Genomic DNA, 12500 nt, shown 5'->3' with positions numbered 1-12500 from the left:
CTGAGTCTGTACATAGTCAAAGCTTTCCTTCATTTTGTGTCAGTCACAGTGGTCTGGTATTCTGCCACTGTGTAGTCTCTGTTTAGGACAAAATAGCATTTTTGTTTGCTTAGTTCTTTTGTTAATTCTTTCCAATGTGTCAAGTAATTATCTATTTGTTTTCTCATAATTTGATTGGGTCTAATTGTGTTGCTGTCCTGGGGCTCTGTGGGGTCTGTTTGTGTTTGTGAACAGAGCCCCAGAACCAGCTTGCTTAAGGGACTCTTCTCCAGGTTCATCTCTCTGTAGGTGATGGCTTTGTTATGGAAGGTTTGGGAATTGCTCCTTTTAGGTGGTTGTAGAATTTAACGGCTCTTTTCTGGATTTTGATAATTAGCAGTTATCGGTGTAATTCTGCTCTGCATGCATTATTTGGTGTTTTACGTTGTACTCTGAGAATCTTTTTGTAGAATTCTGCATGCAGAGTCTCTATTTGGTGTTTGTCCCATCTTGTGAATTCTTGGTTGGTGAGCGGACCCCAGACCTCACAACCATAAAGGGCAACGAGCTCTATATGTGATTCAAGTATTTTTTGCCAGATCCTAATTGGTATGTTGAATTTTCTTTTGATGGCATAGAAGGCCCTTCTTGCCATGTCTCTCAGATCGTTCACAGCTTTGTGGAAGTTATCCTTTCAGAATTTTGTGTGCTCTAGGGCAACGGTGTCTAGATGGAATTTGTATTTGTGGTCCTGGCAACTGGACCTTTTTTGGAAGACAATTATTTTCATCTTACTGAGATTTACTTCTCAGGGCCCAGGTCTGATGGAATCTGTGCAGAATATCTAGGTGCTGCTGTAGGCCCTTTTTGGTTGGGGACAGAAGCACCAGATCATCAGCAAACAGTAAACATTTGCCTTCCGATTCTAGTAGGGTGAGGCCGGGTGCTGCAAACTGTTCTAGTGCCCTCGCCAATTCGTTGATATATAATATATATATATGTTGAAGAGGGTGGGGCTTAAGCTGCATCCCTGTCACACCCCCCGGCACTGTGGAAAGAAATGTGTGTGTTTTTTTACTGCAAACTTGTTGTTTGTGTACATGGATTTCATAATATCATATGTTTTTCTCCCAGCACCACTTTCCATCAATTTGTATAGCAAATTGGGTTTGTCAAAAGCTTTTTTGAAATCAACAAAGCATGAGAAGACTTTGCCTTTGTTTTGGTTTGTTTGTTTGTCAATTAGGGTGTACAGGGTGAATACGTGGTCTGTCGTATGATAATTTGGTCTAAGCCAATTTGACCTTTGCTCAGTACATTGTTTTCACTGAGGAAATGTACGAGTCTGCTGTTAATGATAATGCAGAGGATTTTCCCAAGGTTGCTGTTGACGCAGATCCCCCAGGAGTTATTGGGGTCAAATTTGTCTCCACTTTTGTGGATTGAGGTAATCAGTCCTTGGTTCCAAATATTGGGGAAGATGCCAGAGCTAAGGATGATGTTAAAGAGCTTAAGTATTGCCAATTAGAATTTGTGGTCTGTATATTTTATCATTTCATTTAGGATACAATCATCACTACAGGCCTTTTTGGGTTGGAGGGTTTGTATTTTGTCCTGTAGTCCATTCAATATAATTGGAGAATCCAGTGGGTCTGGTAGTCTTTAATAGTTGATTCTAAGATTTATATTGGATCATGTTTTTGCTTTTTGTTCTTTGTTATTGGGATAAAACGATTGGAGAAGTGGTTTATCCATACATCTCCATTTTGGATAGATATCACTTCGTGTTGTTGTTTTAGTGTTTTCCAATTTTCCCAGAACCTGTTAGATTCTATGGATTATTCAATTAAATTGAGCCAATTTTTGATGTGCTGCTCCTTCTTTCTCCATAGTGTATTTCTGTATTGTTTTCTCTCTCTGGTGACATGTTCATGCTTATGGCTTTCTGCATAAAAATATTGAGATTAATAAAATTGGTGCACGCCATACATACACGTTTCCCGTTATAAATCTGTCTACAGTGTTAAGGGACAAGGGTTTCAAAAATCCAGGAACTTTCAATAAATTCCCAAATTCTCGAAATCAGGAGGGAATAAGCACTAAATCTGTAAATCTGAAAATCCTCCAATCAGGTTTTCTGGAAAACCAGGGAATTTATTGAAAATTCTGTGAATTTTGCAACCCTAGTAGAGACCAGTGTCCCAGTTGTTGTCAGATCAAATGTTATCTTTAAAATTTTTTTGGATTGGTTGACAAGATGAACTCATTGGTCAACCTTGTGTGGCAGCTGCTCAAGACGTCAGCTAATTTAATCTTTTGATGCCTCGAGCGGCTGAGCACCACGAAACAACAGCTTGCAAAACGGCTTGTGTTTTTCCGCCCTACTGTACTCCCATTGAAGTCTATGAGACCTTACCACGGCCCGCATGTAAGCACCTTAACCTTTTACTGCAGTGGGCAAAATCAGGGGCACACAGAGTTTTTCTTGGTAGTCTTAAGCAAATCTACTTTGAAACTAAAGTAAACAAATCTACTTAACAACTTATGGGCATAAACAAAGAACACACCTGTACCACATCAGATATAGAGTTGAAATGTATTTCAGTTTGCATCCCAGTATTACTGTCACGTCCTGACCATAGTAAGTTGTTATTTTCTATGGTAGAGTAGGTCAGGGTGTGACAGGGGGGTTATCTAGTTTAGTTTTTCTATGTTGTATTGTTCTAGTTTTGTATTTCTATGTTGGGTTGTTCTAGTTTTTGTATTTCTATGTTGGACTTTGTTTGAGATGATCCCCAATTAGAGGCAGCTGGTCATTGTTGTCTCTAATTGGAGGTCATATTAAAGTTGGTGTTTGTCCCACCTGGGTTTGTGGGAGATTAATTTTGAGTCAGTGTATGTTTCACCGCTGCATCACGGTTTGTTGTTTTGTCATTCAGTTTATTTATGTATTGCATAGTTTCACAGTGTTAATAAAATGTGGAATGACACACACGCTGCATTTTGGTCCGCTCATTCCTACGACAACCGTGACAGAATCTCCCACCACCAAAGGACCAAGCAGCGTGCCCAGGAGAAACAGGAATGGACTTGGGAGGAAATTCTGGATGGGAAAGGACCCTGGAGTCAGGCTGGGGAATATCGCCGTCCAAAGGTAAAAATTGAGGCAGCTAAAGCGGAGCGGCGATATTATGAGGCACTATACCAGCGACGAGGCAAGTGCGAGAGGCAGCCCGCAAATATTTTTTGGGGGGGCACACGGAGAAATGGGAGAATCAGGTTGGAGACCTGAGCCAACTCCCCGTGCTTACCGTGGGGAGCGAGTGAGGAAGCAAGCACTGTGTTATGCGGTGATGCGCGCTGTGTCGCCAGTGCGCATTCACAGCCCGGTGCGATCTGTGCCCGCGCCCCGCATTTGTCGAGCTAGGTTGAGCATTCAGCCAGGAAGGGTGGTGCTAGCTCAGCGCTCCTGGTCTCCAGTTCGCCTTCTCGGTCCAGGATATCCTGCGCCGGCGCTGCACACTGTGTCGCCAGTGCGTATTCACAGCCCAGTTCGTCCTGTGCCAGCGCCCCGCATTTGCCGGGAGAAAGTAAGCATCCAGCATGGACAGGTTGTGCCAGCTCTACGCTCGAGACCTCCAGTGCCCCTCCCCGGCCCAGTATATCCTATGCCTGCCCCACGTACCCGGCCTCCAGTGAATCTATCCAGCCTGGTATGCCCTGTGCCTGCTCCTCGCACTTGCTCTGAGGTGCGTGTCACCAGTCTGGCGCCACCTGTGCCACCCCCATGCATCAGGCCTCCAGTGCGCCTGCCCAGTCCGGGGTGTCCTGTTCCTGCTCTCTGCACTCGCCCTGAGGTGCGTGTTACTAGTCTGGCATCACCTTCCGTGATATGCCCACGAGTACTACAATCAATATGCTGATAGAATTTATGTCGCTTTGTTCTCAAATTTGCTTTGTTAAAATCCCCAGCTACAATAAATGCAGCCTCAGGATATATGGTTTCCAGTTTACATAGAGTCCAGTGAAGTTCCTTGAGGGCTGTTGTGGTGTCTGTTTGAAGGGGAATGTACACACCTGTGATGATAACTGACGAGAATTCTCTTGGGAGGTAATATGGCTGGCATTTGATTGTACGGAATTCTAGGTCGGGTGAGCAGAAGGACTTGAGTTCCTGTATGTTGTTATGATTACACCATGAGTCATTAATCATGAAGCATACACCCCCGCCCTTCCTCTTCCCAGAGAGGTGTTTATCTCTGTCGGCGCTATGCATGGAGAAGCCCGGTGGCTGAACCAATTCCGACAACATATCCCGAGAGAGCCATGTTTCCGTGAAACAGACGATGTTACAATCTCTGACGTCTTGACGTCTTTCATCTACCTTGTTGTTAAGAGACTGGACATTGGCGAGTAGTATACTCAGGAGCGGTGGGTGATGTGCACGTCTACAGAGCCTGACCAGGAGGCCGGTCCGTCTGTCCCTTCTGCGGCGCCGTTATTTTTGGTCGGCTTCTGGGATTAGATCCGTTGTCCTGGGTGGTGGTCCAAACAGAGGATCCGCTTCGGGGAAAGTCATATTCCTGGTCGTAATGTTCGTAAGTTGACGTCGCTCTTATATCCAATAGTTCTTCCTGGCCTTTCAGGGAGTTTTTCCTAGCCACCGTGCTTCTACATCTGCATTGCTTGCTGTTTGGGGTTTTAGGCTGAGTTTCTGTACAGCAATTTGTTTGAATAAGACTTAAGATTTCCTGGGGTAACAATGTTAGAAATAATGCATAAAAAAACTAAATACAGCATAGTTTCCTAAGGACTTGAAGCGAGGTGACCATCTATGTCGGCGCCATCTTGTTGCATTATAAATTAAATATTGTCTACTCAAGAAATGTAAAATTACAGTATTCAAACATAGCCTTCAAACGTCAATGGAAACCGTCTGTTCTACAGTGAAACTGCGCATCTGATCGCATAGAGCAAAATACTTGAAATACTGTAGCTTATCTATTGAGTCCAATTACATGAGCGATGGGACAAATGGTAGCCTATCTTAACTTGTTCTAGGCTTATAGGCTATTTTGCGAGTATGAAACCATCACAGTCAGAAAATGAATTTATTTATTTTGCAATTATCAAAATAACAGGAAATAGACACCTAATTATTTTAGAATTTAATGCTAAATGATAACATTTTTTTTGTGCTTCTCACTAACAGCAAAAGGTTGCATCTTGTAATTAGATTTAGCTTACCTGTTTTATGTTATGAATACAAGTGACAGATATTCCCAATTTGCACAAGGCTACTGTACCCTTTTTGCAATGCAATACTTCAACCAGTAGAAACTGTGCGTACACATGGTCTAAGGTTTGTAGGAGGATAAACACATTCTGATGTCAAATTCAGTTTTTTTTTATTACAACTTTTGCATGAACTGGTGTGTGCATGTTTTGGGGAATATTTTGTGTGTACCCAATGTTTATAAATGAGGCCCCACCCACTGGGCACACCACGTCATTTCAACGTGGATAATTGGGTATTATTTTGTTGAGATGTTGAACAATGTGATTACCACCTATATTCAATCACTCCAAAAAAACTAAGTTAGTTGAAGTTAGTTGAATTTCCATTGTGTTATCACTATGCTTTCAACCATCTAAAAGCACAACCATGTTCCAATGGAAAAACAATGTCTGATTTGGGGTTTAGTTGTCACCCAAATATCTATCACTGCACTTTCCACCATTTTAAAGCACAGCGAAATTCAAAATGGTAATACAACGTCAGATATTTGGTTTATTTATTCAACAGATTGTGCTATAACTGTGCTTCATCTGATAGCACAACCAAATGACCTGGATTACAGTTGAGATTACATTAAAACTACATGGTGCAAGTGATCAATGCCGTTCGAGATTCTGTACAGATTATCACAGTCCTGTGATGACCTGTGCATGCTATCTTGAACATGCACACTTTAAATGATTATATAAGAAGAAATGTATAGTTACAGTAACCTCAAAACTTGTCGACAACTTAATAGGCTATTTATTGTATTTCAAAAGTGATATTGAATTGTGTTTGGATGGATCATCAACATTGTAGTGACTCCACAATAATGACCTAAATGACCGAGTGAAAAGATGAATAAAAATATACAGAATACAAATATTCCAAAACATGTATCCTGGACGCATCAAGGCACTAAAGTGATACTGAAAGAAAAACACAGCAAAGGAATACACTTTTTGGCTAAATACAAAGCCTTTTGTTTGAGGTAAATCCAACACAACACTGAGGAACTGCCTCCTTATTTTCAAGCATGGTGGTGGCTGCATCATGGTATGGGTATGCTTGACATCAGCAAATACTGAGGAGTTTTTCAGGATAAAAAGAAACAGGATTGAGCTAAGTAAAGACAAAATCCTAGAGGAAAACCTGCTTCAGTCTGCTTTACACCAGACACTGGCATAACAATAACAATAATCTAAAACACTACACTGGAGGTAATACCAAGAAGAAGGTGAATGTTCCTGAGTGGTCAAGTTACAGTTTTGACTTAAATCTGCTCGAAAATCTATGGCAAGACTTGAAAATTTCTGTCTAGCAATGATCCCCCAACATCTTGACAGAGCTTGAATTTGTTTTTAAAGAATATTTGGCAAATATTTCACAATCCAGGTATGCAAAACTCTTAGAGAGACTCAACACTGTAATCACTGCTAAAGGTGTTTCTAACATGTATTGATTCATACTTCCCTAATCAAGGTATATTAGTTTTTTATTTTTCATTAATCTTTAGAAAAATATATCGTTTTTTTTCTTCCACAATGACATTACAGAGTATTTAGTGTAGATTAATGACAAAAAATTACAAAAAATTACAATTAAATTCATTTGAAACCAACTTTGCAACACATTTTTTTGGAAGAAATCCAAGGGGACTGAATACTTATGATACCAACTGTATAACCATTTAGTGCCTTATAAGTGTTTAATATCATCATGGTTTATAGAGAGAGCAAGCGAGAGAGAGAGAGAGAGAGAGAGAGAGAAAGAAATGCAGTGAATATGCTGCATATTCATACAATTTCATACAATTCACACAATTTCATAAACAATATCTTTACAACTCTCTGAGGCTCTGTCTTTGGCAACAATTATTCTGAAGTCTCATACACCAGACAGGCAGGCAGACAGGCAGGCAGGCCGGCAGACAGACAGACAGACAGGGACAGGCAGACACACAGCAACTCTCTCTTTCTTTCTCCTCCCAAGAAACAAGCTCTCGTATTATAACCACAGAGATTAATTCTCCACCACAGCAACTCCCCGACTTTTAAAAATGTATTCAATGCTTTGCAGTGGCAGAAAATTGACTAAATCTGATGAAAATAAGCACACACTCAATCTTCTGTGCTGTGCATACTCCATACGCCCACCCGTCATCCGGGAGCCATCGGAGCAACATCAATTAGAGAGAATGTGCAGCGAAGGCCTCATTTATAATCAAAAAAAATTATCTGAAAACATTGGCCTCTGAGGGAAGTCTTCAACACAATTTGGCTGTGGCACAGATCCCTCATTCTCCCCTCCCCTGTCACTTCTCCTACCTGTTCTACACACATCTGGGAGCTATCATCACTCTAATTAGCAGGTAATCAATGTTTAATTAAAACTCGGTTGTTAATTAAAGTGACTATTGCCACTGTTTTGGAGGGTTTGGGAGGCACTTTATTTGTTTTTGTCCTTGGCGACATCGCAGAATACAGTATTAAACAGGGGTGTTACGGAGACTGAGTCAACTCAGTGTTCACCCTGAGTATTGGAAGGTTGTGAGTTCAATTCCTAGCCTAGTCATATCAAAGACTGTGAAAATGGGACCTGATGCGTCTCTGCATGGCCCTCAGCATTAAGGAGATAGATTGGGGGTAAAAACCTGCGATAGATTAGCACCCTGATCAGGGGGTGTACTTGCACATCAAGCTGCCTCAAGAAACAGGAGATGGGCTCCTGCCCTATGAGCCGTTCTGGCTTGCTTGTGCAAAGCTGCTTACTATGGAGACCGAAGGGACTGGGAGAATTAAACTTGGTGTTATGGAGACTGAAGGGGACTATTAGTATTAAACTGGGTGTTACGGAGACTGTTCTTGGAGACATCCCAGAATACAGTATTAAACAGGGGTGTTATGGAGACTGTAGGGGACTAGGAGTATTAAACTGGGTGTTATGGAGACTGTAGGGGACTAGGAGTATTAAACTTGGTGTTATGGAGACTGTAGGGGACTAGGAGAATTAAACTTGGTGTTATGGAGACTGAAGGGGACTAGGAGTATTAAACAGGGTGTTACGGAGACTGTTCTTGGAGACATCCCAGAATACAGTATTAACCAGGGTGTTATGAAGACTGTAGGGGACTAGGAGTATTAACCAGGGTGTTATGAAGACTGAAGGAGACTAGTGGTATTAAACAGGGTGTTATGGGGGTGTTACGGAGACTGTAGGGGACTAGGATTATTAAACAGGGTGTTATGAAGACTGTAGGGGACTGGGAGTATTAACCAGGGTGTTATGAAGACTGAAGGGGACTAGTGGTATTAAACAGGGTGTTATGGGGGTGTTACAGAGACAGTAGGGGACTAGGATTATTAAACAGGGTGTTTTGGAGACTGAAGAAGACTTGGATTATTAAACAGGGTGTTATGAAGACTGTAGGGGAGAAACAAAAGCCAAACTTTAACTTTGGGGAAAGAGTTAGAGTAACTTTTAGAATAATTAAATACATTAAATAAATGGTATAACTCCTTAAGTACGTGTTGTTTTAATCACTTCTTAGTTGCTTTGATGAGACTGATGAATGATGATAAATTGCTTTCATATTGGATCGTTCATCATTTAGGTCTCAAATCACCTGATATTAATTATGTTCACGGCAGCCATTTTTGTACTAGAAGTCTCAGTGTAAATGAGTTAGAACAAGTGGAAGGAAGGCAGCCATTTTGTACTAGAAGTCTCAGTGTAAATGAGTTAGAACAAGTGGAAAGAAGGCAGCCATTTTGTATTGGAAGTCTCAGTGTAAATGAGTTAGAACAGGTGGAAGGAAGGCAGCCATTTTGTGCTTGAAGTCTCAGTGTAAATGAGTTAGAACAGGTGGAAGGAAGGCAGCCATTTTGTGCTTGAAGTCTCAGTGTAAATTAGTTAGAACAGGTGGAAGGAAGGCAGCCATTTTGTGCTTGAAGTCTCAGTGTAAATGAGTTAGAACAGGTGGAAGGAAGGCAGCCATTTTGTGCTTGAAGTCTCAGTGTAAATTAGTTAGAACAGGTGGAAGGAAGGCAGCCATTTTGTGCTTGAAGTCTCAGTATACATTAGCTTGAACAGGTGGAAGGAAGGTGATAGATGGGCAGTGACTGTTTTTTGAAAGCAAACACTCAAACCTTTAGATTATACTTGGTGACTCAGGACTCTACTCAACTTCAATCCATACCCATTTACATTATTGCTAAAATAGAGAACCCGGCAGCCTATTTAGTTGTTGCCTAATACATCAGGCTGTTACCATGGTTACCCCATAGATATTCACTCTGAAAGAAGTCACCCTAAAAAAGATGTCTCTACAAGCCAGAAAGTTGAATACAATTACATTTACACTTTTACCGGTTTTTCGTGATGTTGGTCATTTTGACGCTAAGAAGTGGAGATAAAATGTCCACAGGAAATATTATTGACTCAACTTTTTACAGCAGCCGGTTTGTATATGGCTATGTCAGCTTCTATTTCCGGTTTGTATTTTCAATCTGCTGACCATTGCAGTAGCCGAACGTAACCGAACGTTGTCAACCAAAGCACATCCAAATCAAATCAAATCAAATTTATTTATATAGCCCTTCGTACATCAGCTGATATCTCAAAGTGCTGTACAGAAACCCAGCCTAAAACCCCAAACAGCAAGCAATGCATGTGAAAGAAGCACGGTGGCTAGGAAAAACTCCCTAGGAAAAACTCCCTAGAAAGGCCAAAACCTAGGAAGAAACCTAAAGAGGAACCAGGCTATGAGGGGTGGCCAGTCCTCTTCTGGCTGTGCCGGGTGGATATTATAACAGAACATGGTCAAGATGTTAAAATGTTCATAAATGACCAGCATGGTCAAATAATAATAATCATAGTAGTTGTCGAGGGTGCAACAAGCACGTCCGGTGAACAGGTCAGGGTTCCATAGCCGCAGGCAGAACAGTTGAAACTGGAGCAGCAGCACGGCCAGGTGGACTGGGGACAGCAAGGAGTCATCATGCCGGGTAGTCCTGAGGCATGGTCCTAGGGCTCAGGTCCTCCGAGAGAAAGAAAGAAAGAGAGAAAGAGAGAATTAGAGAGAGCATATTTAAATTCACACAGGACACCGGATAAGACAAGAGAAATACTCCAGATGTAACAGACTGACCCTAGCCCCCCGACACATAAACTACTGCAGCATAAATACTGGAGGCTGAGACAGGAGGGATCAGAAGACACTGTGGCCCCATCCGATGATACCCCCGGACAGGGCCAAACAGGCAGGATATAACCACACCCACTTTGCCAAAGCACAGCCCCCACACCACTAGAGGGATGTCTCCAACCACCAACTTACCGTCCTAAGACAAGGCCGAGTATAGCCCACAAAGATCTCCGCCATGGCACAACCCACGGGGGAGTTGACGCCAACCCAGACAGGAAGACCACGTCAGTGACTCAACCCACTCAAGTGACGCACCCCTCCCATGGACGGCATGGAAGAACACCAGTAAGCCAGTGACTCAGCCCCTGTAATAGGGTTAGAGGCAGAGAATCCCAGTGGAAAGAGGGGAACCGGCAAGGCAGAGACAGCAAGGGCGGTTCGTTGCTCCAGCCTTTCCGTTCACCTTCACACTCCTGGGCCAGACTATACTTAATCATAGGACCTACTGAAGAGATAAGTCTTCAGTAAAACTTAAAGGTTGAGACTGAGTCTGCGTCTCTCACATGGGTAGGCAGACCATTCCATAAAAATGGAGCTCTATAGGAGAAAGCCCTACCTCCAGCCGTTTGCTTAGAAATTCTAGGGATAATTAGGAGGCCTGCGTCTTGTGACCGTAGCGTACGTGTAGGTATGTACGGCAGGACCAAATCGGAAAGATAGGTAGGAGCAAGCCCATGTAATGCTTTGTAGGTTAGCAGTAAAACCTTGAAATCAGCCCTTGCCTTAACAGGAAGCCAGTGTCCCCTCGCAGTCAGCTGGAAGTGGTAGCGCCTTACTGCAAATTAAAAGTCAGCTATGTTTGATCTGTGGTTTGGTTATGATCTGCCATTGTTTACTTCACTTGCAAATTATACAGTCCTACGTACTGAATGTCGGGCTAATTACACTTCCCTGGGGATATTTTGTCTCCTATTATTTCTGACATAATGACAAAATCAGCGGACAACCGATAAAGTAAGTTCAAATTAAATGTATTCAACACTCTGACTTACGGAATTCTTAAGAAATGTTGAGCCTACATGTTAGAGATGAGTGTGTAAGTCTTCTATTCTTGGATAAAAAAAGGGTCTAATTCAGTTGGTGTGTAACAGCAACAGTTGAGACTGAGTCGGAGGTTTGGGTACAAAAATAGCTGGCATTTATTTACATTGAATGTGAGGAAGACTGGATCCAGATGTTGCATTTACAAAAATATACACATATTGAAAAATGACTTGAGAAAAATACTTATGCTTGATTGACAAAAATAATAAACTTGAAACTTGGCCAATGGCAATAGCCCGACTTAGGTATAAAAGCAAAATGCCAATACAATTAACAAATTGTTAATAGCAAACTCACACAGCTGACTAAGTAATTGATTTAGCTTCGTAGAATGAGAAGAACCTGATCCAATGGGGCCTGGGAGGTATTCATTAGTCGGATTCAGCTGCAAAACATATTGTCTGATGCAAAACGTTACCGTTTTCTCTAGGAACCAAAACAGAAGCAAATGGAACACAATGGGGAGAGACGTAGTCTAACTTGTCCAATAGAAACTCTCCTTTTCATTGTGAAAGGTTTTCGTTTGGAAGAAATAGTTTCTGTTGCAAAACGGAACCTGACTAATGAATACATCCCTGCTATCACCTGGCATGAACCGTGTATACCTTTAAACAGGTAAATTCTCAACACAGTGATAATACAGTAATACTAATACTATTGCACTCGTTTTACATAATAATGGCCAATACTTCATACATTACTGAAAACAAAGACACAATATGCATAACGTTTACAATAAACTTCCAAAACACTCTGAATTAACAAGAGGCGTGAAACTTTTTTAGACTGGTCTTTACTGTAGGTGAAATCTCCACATAACCGGGGGAACCGGGCCATGCAAAACGAACCATTCTAAATACATTATAATGATAACCAGACTGGTGTTTGTGTTCATTCAATGTCAGGACAATGTCAAATAAAATCATATCAAATGTTATTTGTCACATGCAGGTGTAGAGCTTACAGTGAAATGCTTACTTACAAGCCCTT

Source organism: Salmo salar, chromosome ssa28 (assembly GCF_905237065.1).
Source record: "Salmo salar chromosome ssa28, Ssal_v3.1, whole genome shotgun sequence".
Lineage (NCBI taxonomy): Eukaryota > Metazoa > Chordata > Actinopteri > Salmoniformes > Salmonidae > Salmo > Salmo salar.
This window is presented reverse-complemented; position numbering follows the sequence as displayed.